Source organism: Sorex fumeus, unplaced genomic scaffold (assembly GCF_029834395.1).
Source record: "Sorex fumeus unplaced genomic scaffold, SorFum_2.1 ptg000008l, whole genome shotgun sequence".
Classification (NCBI taxonomy): Eukaryota; Metazoa; Chordata; class Mammalia; order Eulipotyphla; family Soricidae; genus Sorex; species Sorex fumeus.
This window is the reverse complement of record NW_026606065.1, coordinates 14,153,002-14,166,883: the sequence shown is the minus strand read 5'-3', so window position 1 is coordinate 14,166,883 and position 13,882 is coordinate 14,153,002. Positions and strand designations below refer to the sequence as shown.

General features: G+C 44.0%; 1 protein-coding gene across 9 annotated transcripts in view; it reads left to right on the top strand.

The window, feature by feature from the left end:
* The first annotated feature begins 3,032 nt into the window (after positions 1-3,032).
* FAM135A (family with sequence similarity 135 member A) overlaps positions 3,033-13,882 on the top strand; it is a 142,701-nt gene continuing 131,851 nt past the window's right edge. For all 9 annotated transcript variants that reach the window (XM_056109611.1, XM_056109600.1, XM_056109591.1 and 6 more), the window contains exon 1: positions 3,033-3,121. The gene's annotated coding sequence lies outside the window, so the exon portion shown is untranslated. The remainder of the gene's footprint in view (positions 3,122-13,882) is intronic.

The window sequence follows — 13,882 nt, the reverse complement described above, 5'->3', positions numbered from 1 at the left end:
CCAATGGGTGCGACCAAAAAATGAAAAAGAAAAAAAAATGCTTCTTACTTCGAGTTACTTTTTTTTCCCTTCCTTTACCCCTATGTACTTTTGGAACCTAGCAGTCTACCAAAAGTATCCTGCCCACACAGCAGAGTCTGGCAAACTTCCCGTGTCGTACTCAATATGCCAAATACCAGTAACAATGATGGGTCTCATTCTCCTAATCCTGAAAGAGCATTGAAATGGCTCTTTTAAAATCTCAGGGCTCGGAAGAAGGAGACATTACTGGTGCCTGCTAGAGGAAATTGACGAACAACAGGGTGATCCTGATCGTGTGATTGTGACCCCTATATAGTCTACTTCATTGACTCACATTTTCTCCTGGAACTCTTTCCTGACACATGACATTTCCTAACTTAAGTTTAATTACTAGCTACATGGCAAGCTACCTGTGAGATATTCGATATCACTAAAATAGTGACAACAAGTCTCACAATGGAGACGTTACTGGTGCCAGCTCCAGCAAATCGATGAACAATGAGAGGACAGTGCTACAGTGCTAAGGTGCTGTTTAATTAATGCTCCTTCTGAACTGTGCTTCCTTGTGCACTAAATTCTGCACTACAAACATCATAAGTTAATTATGCAAACACTTCACCTAAGTTGTTTCATTCATGTTGCTGTCCTCAAAGATAAGTATAGTGTCTAACACTTAGTTTACAACGTGATTTGAATAAAAAGGAAACACAATTGAGGAGGCATCTTGGCTTTAAGAAAGACTAGCCACAGAAGTGTGAATAATTGGATATTTAGTATGTTTTCCTTCCTGACAGAACTTAAACAGAAAAAGGTGTTCCATTTTTTTAAGGAAATAATTAAATTCACAAAATGAGTGATGCAGACATGAAATGAAGTCACAAAAGAGTATTTGGCTAAAAATAAATAAATAAAATTAGGAATGAGGAAAGCATATAACGCTAATAGATTACTAGAGCTGGGGCATTTCCAATCATGTTAAAAATACAAGAGGAAGAAAAGCCTTAGGCTAAATTATACTGAAACATGCACTCTATGATACAGTAATTCCACTCCAAGGTACATAGATTAGAAAAACACAAATTCCAAAGGCTATACAGTTTCCTGCATTCAGTGAAGCTCTATTTATAATACCAAGATATGGAAACAACCCAAATGCCCACCAATGGATGAGTGGATACATAGTACATACATACAATGAGAAACTATTTAGTCAACAGATGGCCTCTTAGCATTTCCAACAATACGTGGATGGATAATTATGCTAAGAAAATGTCATAATGAGAAGAATTAATGCTGGGTGATTTCACAAGGAAACAAAGAAATCCAAACTCTTGGATTCTGAAGATGAAACAGGACAGAGAGAAAAGGGCCCAAGTTATGCTGGAGTAATACTGGTACTCTGGAGGGCATGGTATTCCCTACACTTAACAAACTTCCAATGAGGTATGTAATTGCATGTGTACACAATGTTGTTCATTGTAACTTTAGTTACAAATCACAAGATCAGGACCATCCTGTGGTTCATCAATTGCCTGGAGCAGGCGGCTCCTTCCTCCTAGCCCTGAGATCTTTAAAAAGTGCCATATTCAAGGCTCTTTCAGGGTTAGGAGATTGAGACCCATCATTGTTACTGGTATTTGGCATATTGGGTACGCCAAGGGGAGTTTGCCAGACTCTGCCCTGTGGGCAGGTTACATTCAGTAGCCTGCCAGTTTGTCCAAAAAAAAAAAAGTTACAAAAAAACCCCACACAACCCTGCCCTCTAAATGGTCTAGGGTACAAAGAACCCAATTACTCCAAAATCCATGCACAAAAGCTTTTTCTTCAAAATCTAGTTTTTATTGGTGGTAAAATACTCGCAACAAAAGCGATCTTTTAATTACTTACAAAAGCACAATTCAGTGCCCTTAAGTACACCCCTGTTGCTACTGCACACCCATCACCACTACCCATTCTTTTTTTTTGTATATATACCCCACCCGCAATTTTCATCCTTCCAAGAATTTCCTTCCTTGAAATGCTTTAGAAACAAACAAACAAACAGGATTAGACTTAGGTACAGAGGAGTGAAGTGCATAATTAAAAGATTATTTTTTAAATTTTATTTGGGGGGGCCACCTTCGGAGGTGCAAAGCAAACGCCCTATTCGCTGTACTCGCTCAGGCCCCCGGATTTCTCTCTGGACCAACCCTCAGACCATGAGCTTCATTCAAAAGTCTAGACTTCCTCTCTAGACTCCCAAATGCCCGTTTTGGGGGGGAATCAGCCACCAAGTCTGAGTAAGCACGCAGCATCGACACCTCTTGCAAACTGCCAGCTAGATGAGCAGCGCAGGGACTCGAGCCTCTCGGGGACAACAGCAGACAGATGGAAAAAAGAAAAGAAACGGAGAAAGAACGAGAAGGGGCGCCGCTAACGTCTCATCGGGGCTCTTCTCGCCCTCTTCGGCGCCCCAAATCCTCAAGCAGAGGAGCCTGAGTCTCGGACCCTGGATGCTTTCCCTCCAACCCCTCCAGCGCCGCGTTCCGTTGCAGCTCGCGCTCTTTATTGACGCAAGCCTCCCGTTCTCGCGGGAACTCGGGAGCGGGAACCGCAGAGGGCGGACAAAAAAAAAAAAAAAATCTCTCCAAATCTCAGTGAGCGCCGGGGCTGGAACCGGATCCGCGGCCGGAGACTTAGGCAGGCGGCGGAGGGGCGGGGCGCCGAGCCCCGGGGGGCGGGGCCTGGCCGGCGAGGGGGAGGGCCTAACGCGGAGGGCGGGGGGGCGGGGAGGGGGGGAAGGGGGAGGTGAGAGCGGGGCGGGGGCGGGGCCGCACGCACTGGGACCTGTTGATCGCAGGTAGCGCCGGCGGGCCGGGGCTCCCTCGGGGCCGACGCCACTGCGCATGCTCGCCGGCCGCGCCGGGCCAGTCGCCGAGCGGCTGTGACGAACCCGCTCGCTGAGCCTCAGCCGCGGTGGTTGCGGCGGCGGCGATGGCGAAGTGAGGGGGGGCCCTCGAGGCGGGATGGTGCTTCACCCGGGGAGGGCCGACTTCTTGCAGCTGGACGACGAACTCCTCCGCCCGACAGGCGGTGGAGGAGGCCGAGCCGGGCGAGAGAGGTGAGCCCCTTAACTGTCCTCTGCGTCTCCCCCCACCCCGACACCCACGACCCCTGCGCCTCCCCCGGTCTCCTTTTCTCACGGGCCCGGCGGCAGGAAACGGCCTCCTCCTCCTCCTCCTCCTCGTCCCCTCAGCTGGCCGGGAGGCTCCCCGTGTCCCCGGTCGATGAAGGTCGGTGGGGTCGGCGGTGGCCAGCGTCCTGCGGGGTGACGGGGGACCGCGCGCGCGGCCCCGCGCTCGCCCGCCGCCGCCGCCGCTCCGCGGTTCCCGGGTCGTCCCGGGGGCTGATCCCTCAGCCCGCTCGGCCGGAGCCCGCGCCTCACCTCACCTCGGCTCTCCCAGACTTTTTTCTTTTTTTTTTTTTTTTGCGTGCCGGTCGCCTCTCGGCTGCCTCCCGGGCGCCCCGTCTCGCTCCTCGCCTCCTCTCGGCACTTGGGCGCTTTCCATCCCCACCTCCCCACGCGCCTCTCCCGCATCCCGGGGGTCCCTCGACTGGAGACCGTGGCGTCTGCGCGGCTGCTCGTGGGCGTTCTCGCCGGGGTACCCCCCAGCGGGGGCGCTTCCCGGCGTGTGCCCGCCCGACGACCCTGACCCTGGCCCGCCCGGCTTCTCGCTCGGTTCCCACCCACAGGGCGATTTCGCTCCGGACTCCCGCGCTGCTCGGCATCCTCCCCGGTGCTTCATCTCCGTCCGCCCCCCAGTTGTCGGTTTCGGAGGGATCCCGGGGAGCTCTAGCCCGCCCGGCTTCTTGCCTTCGGGGACCCCCCTCGCTGCATCCTTGCTCTCTGGGTATCTGCTTCACCCCTGCCGGGCCAGGGGTACCTGTGCCTTCCCCCCCTCTTCCCCATTCCGATTCCTTTCTTACTTACGCTCGAAGTTGGGATTTACAACTCCGTACCCCCCCCCACCGCACCCCACCCCCGCCCCACCCCGCCGCCCGCCTTCTGAAATGGGTCTGCAGAAATCTCTTTTTAACTTTGTTGAGCTTATTTGAACTTACGACCTCTCTCTAAGCGTTCGAGACTCTTGCTTCCTAGTCTTAGTTCGGTTCGCCGTTCAGCGAAGCCTCTTCTTGTCTTATTTCTTCGCTAGTTGTAAAATTACATCAAACGAGTGACATCAAGCCCGTGGATCTGTTACAGGCAGCTGCTCTGAGCCTCGGTTTTAGGAGGAGGAATTCAGTATACCTGACCTGCCAGGAGAAATGAATTTGAGTGGCAGCTCGGTGGGAAGTATTAACAGGGTTCAGATTTGTTCAAGGCAAGGCTGACCTACAAACAGAAGGTTGGGGATGTGGAAATAGTGGCGGCCCTCCGGAAGATGGAATGAAGATTTGATATCGAAGTGGAACTTCAGGAAATTGTTTTATAAACTTTGTTCGTGATTTTGTTTTACGCATTTATTGTTGCAAGTGATTGCATCATTTTCCTGAGGGTCTCTTGGCTTAACGAAGCTAGCAGGATCTTATGCACAGAATTCGTGTTTTCTTTTTTTTTTTTCTGAAGGGGAATTATGTGAGAACCAACATATTATATTTTAGTTGGACAGGAAACCTTTGTAAACGGTTTTGGAAGTTTTATTTCCCCATTTTATTATAATCAGGATTTGACTTCCTAAAACTTTTACTTCTGTACATAATAGTATGCGGTAGTTTATGTTACATACATGCCGTCTTAAAAATTTTTTTTGAACTAGCAATTATTGTGTATTGTAGGAAGTGAGGAATCCCTCATATTTTTATTTTTAAAGATGATTTTTCCAGTGTAAATAGAGATAACTGTTTCTGGAGTAAGCTGCCCCGCCTCTCAAAAGCAGATCTTTTTATTTTTAGGTGACTGTTTATTTAAAAAGCACATGCCTACAAATTCTTGTTGATATTTTTAGTCAGTTGGTTCTGTGCTCTTCAGAATTTAAATAAGGATTCACGGAGTATAGCAGGCATAGAGCTAGAAGTAAGAAGATTTAAACACCTTTGATGACTCAGGATATGACTTTGCACGAGTCATTTAGCCTGTGAATCTCAGTTTCTCTACCTGTAATCTGTCACTGGTAAAACAAGCCCTACTAATTTAAACCTTCTTAGGAAAATCACAGTCAGGAAAAAAAAAAATTTGCTTTTCTTCTTTTTTTAAAATCTAAGCTTTTTAGGGAATATATGAGGAGTATAATTGAATGCCTGAACACCAAATTAAATTTTTTAAATTTCAAACTTCTATGGAAAGTCTTGTACACTGTGGACTAGTTTATGTTAGTTAATGTTTTTATACAGTAAAACAGATGTGGCATATTCAGTATGTAGAACAATTATGCCCTTTGCCAGGATTCAACAGGAAAAGGAATCTTAAGAATTATATATTTTGCTACCTTCTTAATATTCTATTAGCTCCATACTGCTGCTATAGACTCTTCATATTTGGTTTATTTAGGGGAAAGGGCAAGTATGTTCTCTGGTTACTACTTGTTTTTTTTCCTTCAGTTTGTCAGGAAGAAGGTTTAGAAATGAATAAGCTGAATGGTGGTTCAGAAAAAAAGCGTTCTTAATAGACCTAGTCATTTTCCAAGAAAGTTCCAAAGCACACATTGTTAATCTGGCCTAGATTTTTCAGAATAGAGTGGGTAACTCCACCCTGGGTTTCACCATTTAATTTTAAATGATGGAATATTTTTTTAAAACAGTGCTTTAATTGGACATGAGTGATGTGCTAAATTAAAATTTTTTAAAGTAGCCTCTTTTTAACAGAAAAAAATACTTATCTGGCATATTATGCCATTTAAAATTATCTCTTGGTGTCTAGAGAGAGTGGGTAGGAACTGTACCTTACTGGTGGGTGATCTGGGTTTGGTCTCTGGCACCCTGTATGTTCCCCCCCAGCCTACCAGGAGTAAGCACAGAGTATGGCTGGGTGTGGTCAAAAAAAGAAAAGTCTCCTGCTTGGATAAACTTATGCCATTCCAGTGCCAATTAAATCATCTTTATGAATGATAGAAAATTATTTTGAAAAAATTAGTCTGGAGAGAATCCATAATATTGGATTATGTTGTCAGTATAGTATTATGTCATTGATAGTATTATGCAACATTTTTGTTAAGTGAAAAACCCTTTTTTCTTTGATTTTTATTTGGGGGCCACATCTGGCTATACTCAGGATTTTCTCCTGGCTCAGGGGGTGCTCAGGGTGCACTTCAGGCAGGTTCTAGGGACCATATGGGGTACGAGGGATTAAACCACACTCGATTGTCCCCATGCAAGGCAAATGTCCTACCCTCTTATACCATTGCTCCAGCCCCATCTTTTTTTTTTTTTCTCCAATAACAGTTCTTACATACTTTCAACGTGGTGTATTCATTGAATTCCCTAAAGTTGCATTTTAGGATGCAACTGCCTCATTCATGATTATTCTGGAACAGTGGTATCTCTGACACCTACTTTTGATGTCTTCAAGTTTCTAGTAAGTCGTGAGAGGATTTTAAGTATTTTTCTTTATTCTGAGCTTTGTTTCTCTGATCAGAAAACCAGTAAGATGAAATATTTTAAGAAATTTTGGTCAGATTCCTAAAGTTGGTAATAGATGATTGGTTCTTTCTTTCTCTTCACAATGAAAGTATCTAGTTTTTGGTAATATGGGCTGTACTTTACTAAAAGATTATATCATGAATCAGCATGATATAATCAAAGATATTCTGTATTATGTTACTGGAAAGTTTATTTTATGCTATACATATAACCCTGAAAATTTTGTAATGCGTTAAATCCAATTTTATTTCATTACTTTTCATATAATCTCAGGTGACTTTGATGAGCAAAAACAGCATTTTTTAAACTTTATTTTTATATAAGTCAAGCATTGACATACTCTCAAAATTAGGTGACTAATGTATGCTACACATGTTGTGGGCAGTGTGCATTCTAAAGAGTGCCCAGGTCCCCATTGGCAGTTATCTGCCGACCTGACTAGAAGTGGTACAATGCAGTATAGTGGCCTGAGGATGAGATGGTACTCAGGTCCTGCAGTGACCATGAAACTCGTGATCTCTGGGGCTGCACCTAGTGATGTTTATGGGACCATGTTTAACTCGGGCCTAACCAAATTTATCTTGGGTAGGGAACATGTGCTATCTCCCAATCCTCTTTGTGTTAGGTTTTTAAAATATTTTCAATATTAAATGTTAAATGTGGATTTTCTATAATGTTAACAATTCTCTAAGACTGACATTCTGTTTTGAGATAATGTGTTTGAGTGCAGGGGTGGGGTTGATCACACCCTTCTGTGCTCAGGAAGCTGTTTGGGGGTCCATATGGGGTGCCAAAGATTGAATTTGGGTTAGTTGTATGCAAGACAAGTATTTTTCAGGCTGTACTGTTTCTCCAACCCAAGAGTGCTATTTAATCTAAGTTCAATTCTATGTTTAGGCATCACATTTTTATTGGACACTGCTGACATCCAATTTTATAAAAATTAGAAGATAACTCGCTCTTTAAAACTAGCTTTCATAGGGACTGGAGTGATAGCACAGTGGGTAGGGCATTTGCCTTGCACACGGCCGACCCGGGTTTGATTCCCAGCATCCCATATGGCTCCTGAGCACCACCGAGGTAGTTCCTGAGTGCAGAGCCAGGAATGATCCCCGTGCATCTCCAGGTGTGACCCAAAAAGCCAAAAAAAAAAAAAACCAAAAAACCTAGCTTTCATATGTACAGATATGAGGAGGCTCTGAGAAATGTGAAGATCTCAGGAATAAATGCTCGTTACATGAAAAATCAGTTTATTAAATGTTTTTCCATTAACATTGCATTCTGTTTGTTTTTCTTTTTGCAGTTATGCTTATTTCATTGTTTGATGCTGAATGAACCTGTTTCCTATAGCAGTTCAAGTTTAGAATTTAAGTTTGGACTTTAGAATTGTGAAAGTTTAAGTGCCCGGAGGATTGGACACCTCCCTCAAGGGCTGGGGGAGAGGACAGTTGGGATAGAGAAGGGACCACTAAGTCAATGATGGTTGCAAGGGAGACGGGTGGAAGATGTGTGCTGAAAGTAGACAAAGGACCAAACATGATGGCCTCTCAGTATCTGTATTGCAAATTGTAATGCCCAAAAGGGGGAAGAGAGGGGGGGGGAAGGAAAGGAGGGGGACAGAGAAGAGGATGGAAGGGGGGAGAGAGAGAGAGAGAGAGAAGAGAAGGGAAGGGGAGAGAGAGAAAAGTGCCTGCCATAGAGACATGTTGGGGGGCATGGTTGTTGTATGAGGAATTAGGGGAATATTTGGTCATGGGAAATGTACGCTAATGGAAGGATGGATGTTTGAACTTTGTATGACTGAAACCCAACCATGAAATCTTTGTAACTGTATTTCACAGTAATTTAATAAAAATTTAAAAATAAAGAAAAAAAAAGGATTGTGCAAGTTTAAATGTAGACTTGGCGTTTTATACATTTAAATGGTTTGCCTTTTTTTTTATTTGGTCTTTTTTCATTATTTCTTGATTTTAAACTTTCGCTCTTTAGATTTCTACCTATTAAATGGAAGAAAAGTAATTTTCATGTTTTTGTGGGAATTAAATAGAATAGCATAGTTAAAGCTACTGATGTCACATTCCCCTTTCTTTCCTTTCCCTTTATGTTGTTCTCCTGAGGGTGGGGCCAGTGGTTTCATGCACACTTGGTTGTGGCGCTTTCCAGACTTTATAGGCTTTAGGGACAGTTCAGTTATTACCCACTTGGTTGTGGCACTAGGAATCCTAAATGTTAGTGTTGCTAAACTGAATTGTGCTTATTAGTGTGTGTGAAACAGTTCCAGGGCTGGAACTCAAGGTCTCACACTGGTAAGGCAGGTATTTCATCATTGAGTTATCCCAGGCCGCCCTCAAGTTTTTGTTGTAGTGAAGCAAGGTAATTTTTATTGAATGAAACTTGCTTAGAAAGATGTGACAGGAGAGAAAGACAGAAAATACGTGTTGAAGAGAGTACCTGGGCTTTTCCCAAAGGGAAAATCAGCAAGCAAAGAACGAGACAAGCAAGCAAGATGCATATTCAAGGGAGAACACTGACTTGAAGAGCAAGCCCCCATTTTTTTCTTTGAGGTGTAATTGACATAGTAGTTTCAGGTGTACAAGACAATGATTTAACATTTGTGTATGTTGTAAACTAATCACAGTATTTATAAAACTTCTTGTGATGAGAATCTTTAAGATCTACTCTCAGCAACTTTCAAATATGCAATATAATATTACTATAATCATCATGTTGTCCATTATAGCCTCACTTATTTTGTAATGACAAGTTTGTGTCTTTTGTCTCCCTTCAGCCCAGCATCCAACATTCTCCCTCCCCTTGCCTTTCGCAATCATCAGGCTGTTCTCTACATCTATGAGCTTGTGACTTGTTTGTTTTTAAATTACGGCTCTTTGTATTATACAAAGTTATTCATAGTTGAGTTTCAGAAATACAGTGTTCTGTAATACCAACCCACCACAGTGTTCTGCTTCTCTCCATCAGTGTCTCCAGGTTCCCTCCCACCCCACGGTCTGCCTCCTTGGCAGGCATGTTTTTTAAGTTTGGTTATTTTGGTTGGTTTGAGTCTCATGTTTGCAGCATTAGGTGTATATTCATACCATACCTCCACACCAGCAGTATGTCTGAGGCCCCTGCCATTGTTGCCTCCTATTCGCCTCTTACTATTTCTTTCCTTTCACTCTTCCTCTTATTTCTTCCCTTCCCTGTCCTGATTTTTATAATCTAGGGTCAAGGGTAGTCTACGTATCCTGCCTTTGCATTCCCTTGTCCTGTTACTCTAAATGTCACATATACGTGAGATCGTCAGGTATTTGTTCTTCTTAGTTTCTTTTATATTCCACATAAAAATGATCTTACATAGCTTTTGTTATTCTCTTATTTGATTCACTTGGCATGTACCCTCAAAGTTCATCCATGTATTGAAAGTTGTAAGATTTTATTTTTGAGGCTAAGAATTGTTTCATTGTAGAATATGCCATATTTTCTTTATTCATCCACTGAAGTGAGTATAAGGGGTGAACTAACAGACCAACGTGCACTGTCCAGATGTCCAGGGTAGGAGGAGGGAGGCTGAGACACACCTTGGGGTTTGATTCCTCTGTCCCTTTCAGGGAGCCTGGCAAGCTACCGAGAGTATCCCGCCCACACGGCAGAGTCTGGCAAGCTCCCTGTGATGTATTTGATATGCCCAAAACAGTAACAACAAGTCTCACAATGGAGACGTTACTGGTGCCCGCTCGAGCAAATCGATGAACAACGGGAGGACAGTGCTACAGTGCTACATTCATCCATTGATAAATACAGATTGTTTCTGTGACTTGACTGTTGTAAATCATGATGCTCAGTGAACACAGAGGTTCGTGTATCTTGTTTCAGTTAATGTTTTTATTTGGGGAGGGTATCAACAATCGGGATTGCTTGATTGAATATTTCTATTATAAATGCTGAAGGTACTGGCAGAGGGACAAAGCCACGCGGGTTCCGGGGCCGAGACCTCCAAGCCTACTCGATTTGGAGTCGAGCATCTTCCACCCAGACCCTCCAAATTCCAGTAGGCGGGGGTCACACCCACCACCTGGCCCCCTGGCACCGTGTAATCCCATCAGCGGCCAAGACTCAGAGACTATAAAATCCAGATCCCGGACGAGAAAAGTGCAGTCTCTGCCCCCGCGCAAGGGTGTTCCTTCCCGGAGTCCCTTGGAGGGGAGCGGGTTGAGCTTTCCTCCCCGCCCCGACCAGGGCTACGGCAGCCGAAGACCTCCAGGACCAGCCACCACCATGCTGAGACCACTCTCCGCACACCTGAAGGTACTGGCAGAGGGACAAAGCCACGCGGGTTCCGGGGCCGAGACCTCCAAGCCTACTCGATTTGGAGTCGAGCATCTTCCACCCAGACCCTCCAAATTCCAGTAGGCGGGGGTCACACCCACCACCTGGCCCCCTGGCACCGTGTAATCCCATCAGCGGCCAAGACTCAGAGACTATAAAATCCAGATCCCGGACGAGAAAAGTGCAGTCTCTGCCCCCGCGCAAGGGTGTTCCTTCCCGGAGTCCCTTGGAGGGGAGCGGGTTGAGCTTTCCTCCCCGCCCCGACCAGGGCTACGGCAGCCGAAGACCTCCAGGACCAGCCACCACCATGCTGAGACCACTCTCCGCACACCTGAAGGTACTGGCAGAGGGACAAAGCCACGCGGGTTCCGGGGCCGAGACCTCCAAGCCTACTCGATTTGGAGTCGAGCATCTTCCACCCAGACCCTCCAAATTCCAGTAGGCGGGGGTCACACCCACCACCTGGCCCCCTGGCACCGTGTAATCCCATCAGCGGCCAAGACTCAGAGACTATAAAATCCAGATCCCGGAACCGCGCGGCCGCATTCGCGGCCGCGCGACATCTTATTATCTCATTCCTACTTTGGACAAACTTGCAGGCTATCGAATGTAGCCTGCCCACAGGGCAGAGTCTGGCAAACTCCCCGTGGCCTACCAAATATGCCAAATACCAGTAACAATGATGGGTCTCATTCTCCTAAAGAGCCGTGAATATAATCTCAGGGCTAGGATGAAAGAGACGTTACTGGTGCCTGCTCGAGGCAATCGACGATTAACAGGATGATGAAATGAAAAATGAAAAATGAAATAAATGCTTTAAGAATTCATATTGTTTTTCATAATCACTGTACTAGTTTGTACAACACTACACAGAGGTTGTCATTTCTCACTTCTCTTCAGTACTTCTTGTTTCTTATCTTTTTAATAATATTTTTTCTAGCAGATGTGAGATGCTAGCTAAATTTGGTTTGGATTTGTGTTTCCCTATTATTAATGGCATTAAACATACTTTCATGTACTAGTTGGCCATTTGTATATGTATTTTTTATAACTATGTCTAGTGAAAGCCTTTTTAAAATTACATTGTTTAATTTTTTGAGGTTGAGTGGTATGATATTTAACGTATTTTGGATATTAACCCCTTCTTGAAGATATCATTTGCAAACAAATGTAGCTTGTCTTTTCATTTTGGTGATGGATTCATTATTTGATGGATTCATCCAGAAACTTTTAGTTATTACTGGGATTTTCTTTTTTTGGTTTGGTTTTGCTTTTGTTTCCTTTGGTTTTGGTGTCAGCCACAACCAAGACTCATATCAAGGAGTTTGTTCCCCCTGCATTTCCTAATAGGAGGTTTTTGGTTTTCAGTTTTACATTCAGATCTTTATTTCTTTTGGTGTTGATTTATGTATAAGTTTCATTTTTCAGGTGAGTATCTATTTTTTCTACCGGTATTTAATGAAGAGACTTTTCTTTCCTCACTGTATAGAATTGGTCACTTTGTTACAAATTAATTGACTGTGTATGTATGGGTTTATTTCTGGACTCTGTTCAATTCCATTGATCTACATGTCTGACTTTATGCCAATATATCACTGTCACTGTCCTCCCGTAGTTCATCGATTTGCTCGAGCGGGCCCAGTAACGTCTCCATTTTGAGACTTGTTGTTACTATGTTTGGCATATCAAATATGTCACGGGTAGCTTGCCAGGCTTTGCCGTGCGAGCGAGATACTCTCGGTAGCTTGCCATGTTCCCTGAGAGGGGTGAAGGAATCGAACCCGGCTCGGCCGGGCTGGCTGTGCACAAGGCAAACACCCTACTGCTGTGCTATCACTCCAGCCAATACATACTGTTTTCATTATAGCTGTTTCCCTGATTTTGATAGCCCTTCTTAACATTGTTTAGATCTTGGGAATCTTTTGTAGTTTCATACAAATTTTAGGATTATTGTTTCTACAAAATATGTTATTACAATTTTTTTAGGAATTTTATTGATTTTTAGATTATTTTTGTGTAGTGTGGCCATTTTAGCAGTGTTAACTTGTGCAATAAGCACATCATACAATTTTTCATTTATGTGTCTTTCATTTTTTTATCATTGTTTTACAATTTCAATATATATGTCTTTAGCCTCCTTTGTTATATTTACTCCTAGGTATGAATTTATGCATTTATAAGTAGGATTGCTTTCTCTCTCTCTCTTTCTCTCTCTCTCCTTTGATTTTGGTGCTACATCTGGCAGTATTCAGCAGCTAATCTTGGCTCAGTGTTCAGTGCTGCTTAGGCGACCAGGTAATACTGGGAATCAAGCCCAGACCTTCTACAGCAAAAGAATATCTTCCAGCCCAGTGAGCTGTCTTTCTGGTCCTTAATTTCTCTTTCTGAAGTTCATATTAGTTTATAGACGTGCAAAACATTTTTGTATATAATTTTGTATCCCACAACTATAATATGTTTGTTCTAACATTATTTTTTGGAGTCTTTAAGGTATACAGATATTGTCATCTCATTTGCAAATATAGACACTTCTTCCTTTCCAACATGTCTGCCTTTTATTTCTCTTTCTTGCCTAAAATTTCTGGCTAGGAATTTCAGTAGTTCATTGAATAAAAGTGACCATAAGAAGACATCCTTGGTTTGTTCCTGGCCTTAAAAGAAAAGCCTTAAACTTTTCACTATTAAATATAATGTTAGTTGTGGAGTTGTGATATATTGCTTTTATTAAATTGAGACTGCACTGTTCTCGTCCGGGATCTGGATTTTATAGTCTCTGAACAGTGCAGTCTTTTACCCCTGCGCCTGGGTGTCCCTCACCGGGACCCCTTGGAGGGGAGCGGGTCGAGCTTTCCTCCCCGCCCTGACCGGGGCTCCAGCAGCCGAAGACCTCCAGGACCAGCCACCACCATGCTGAGACCAC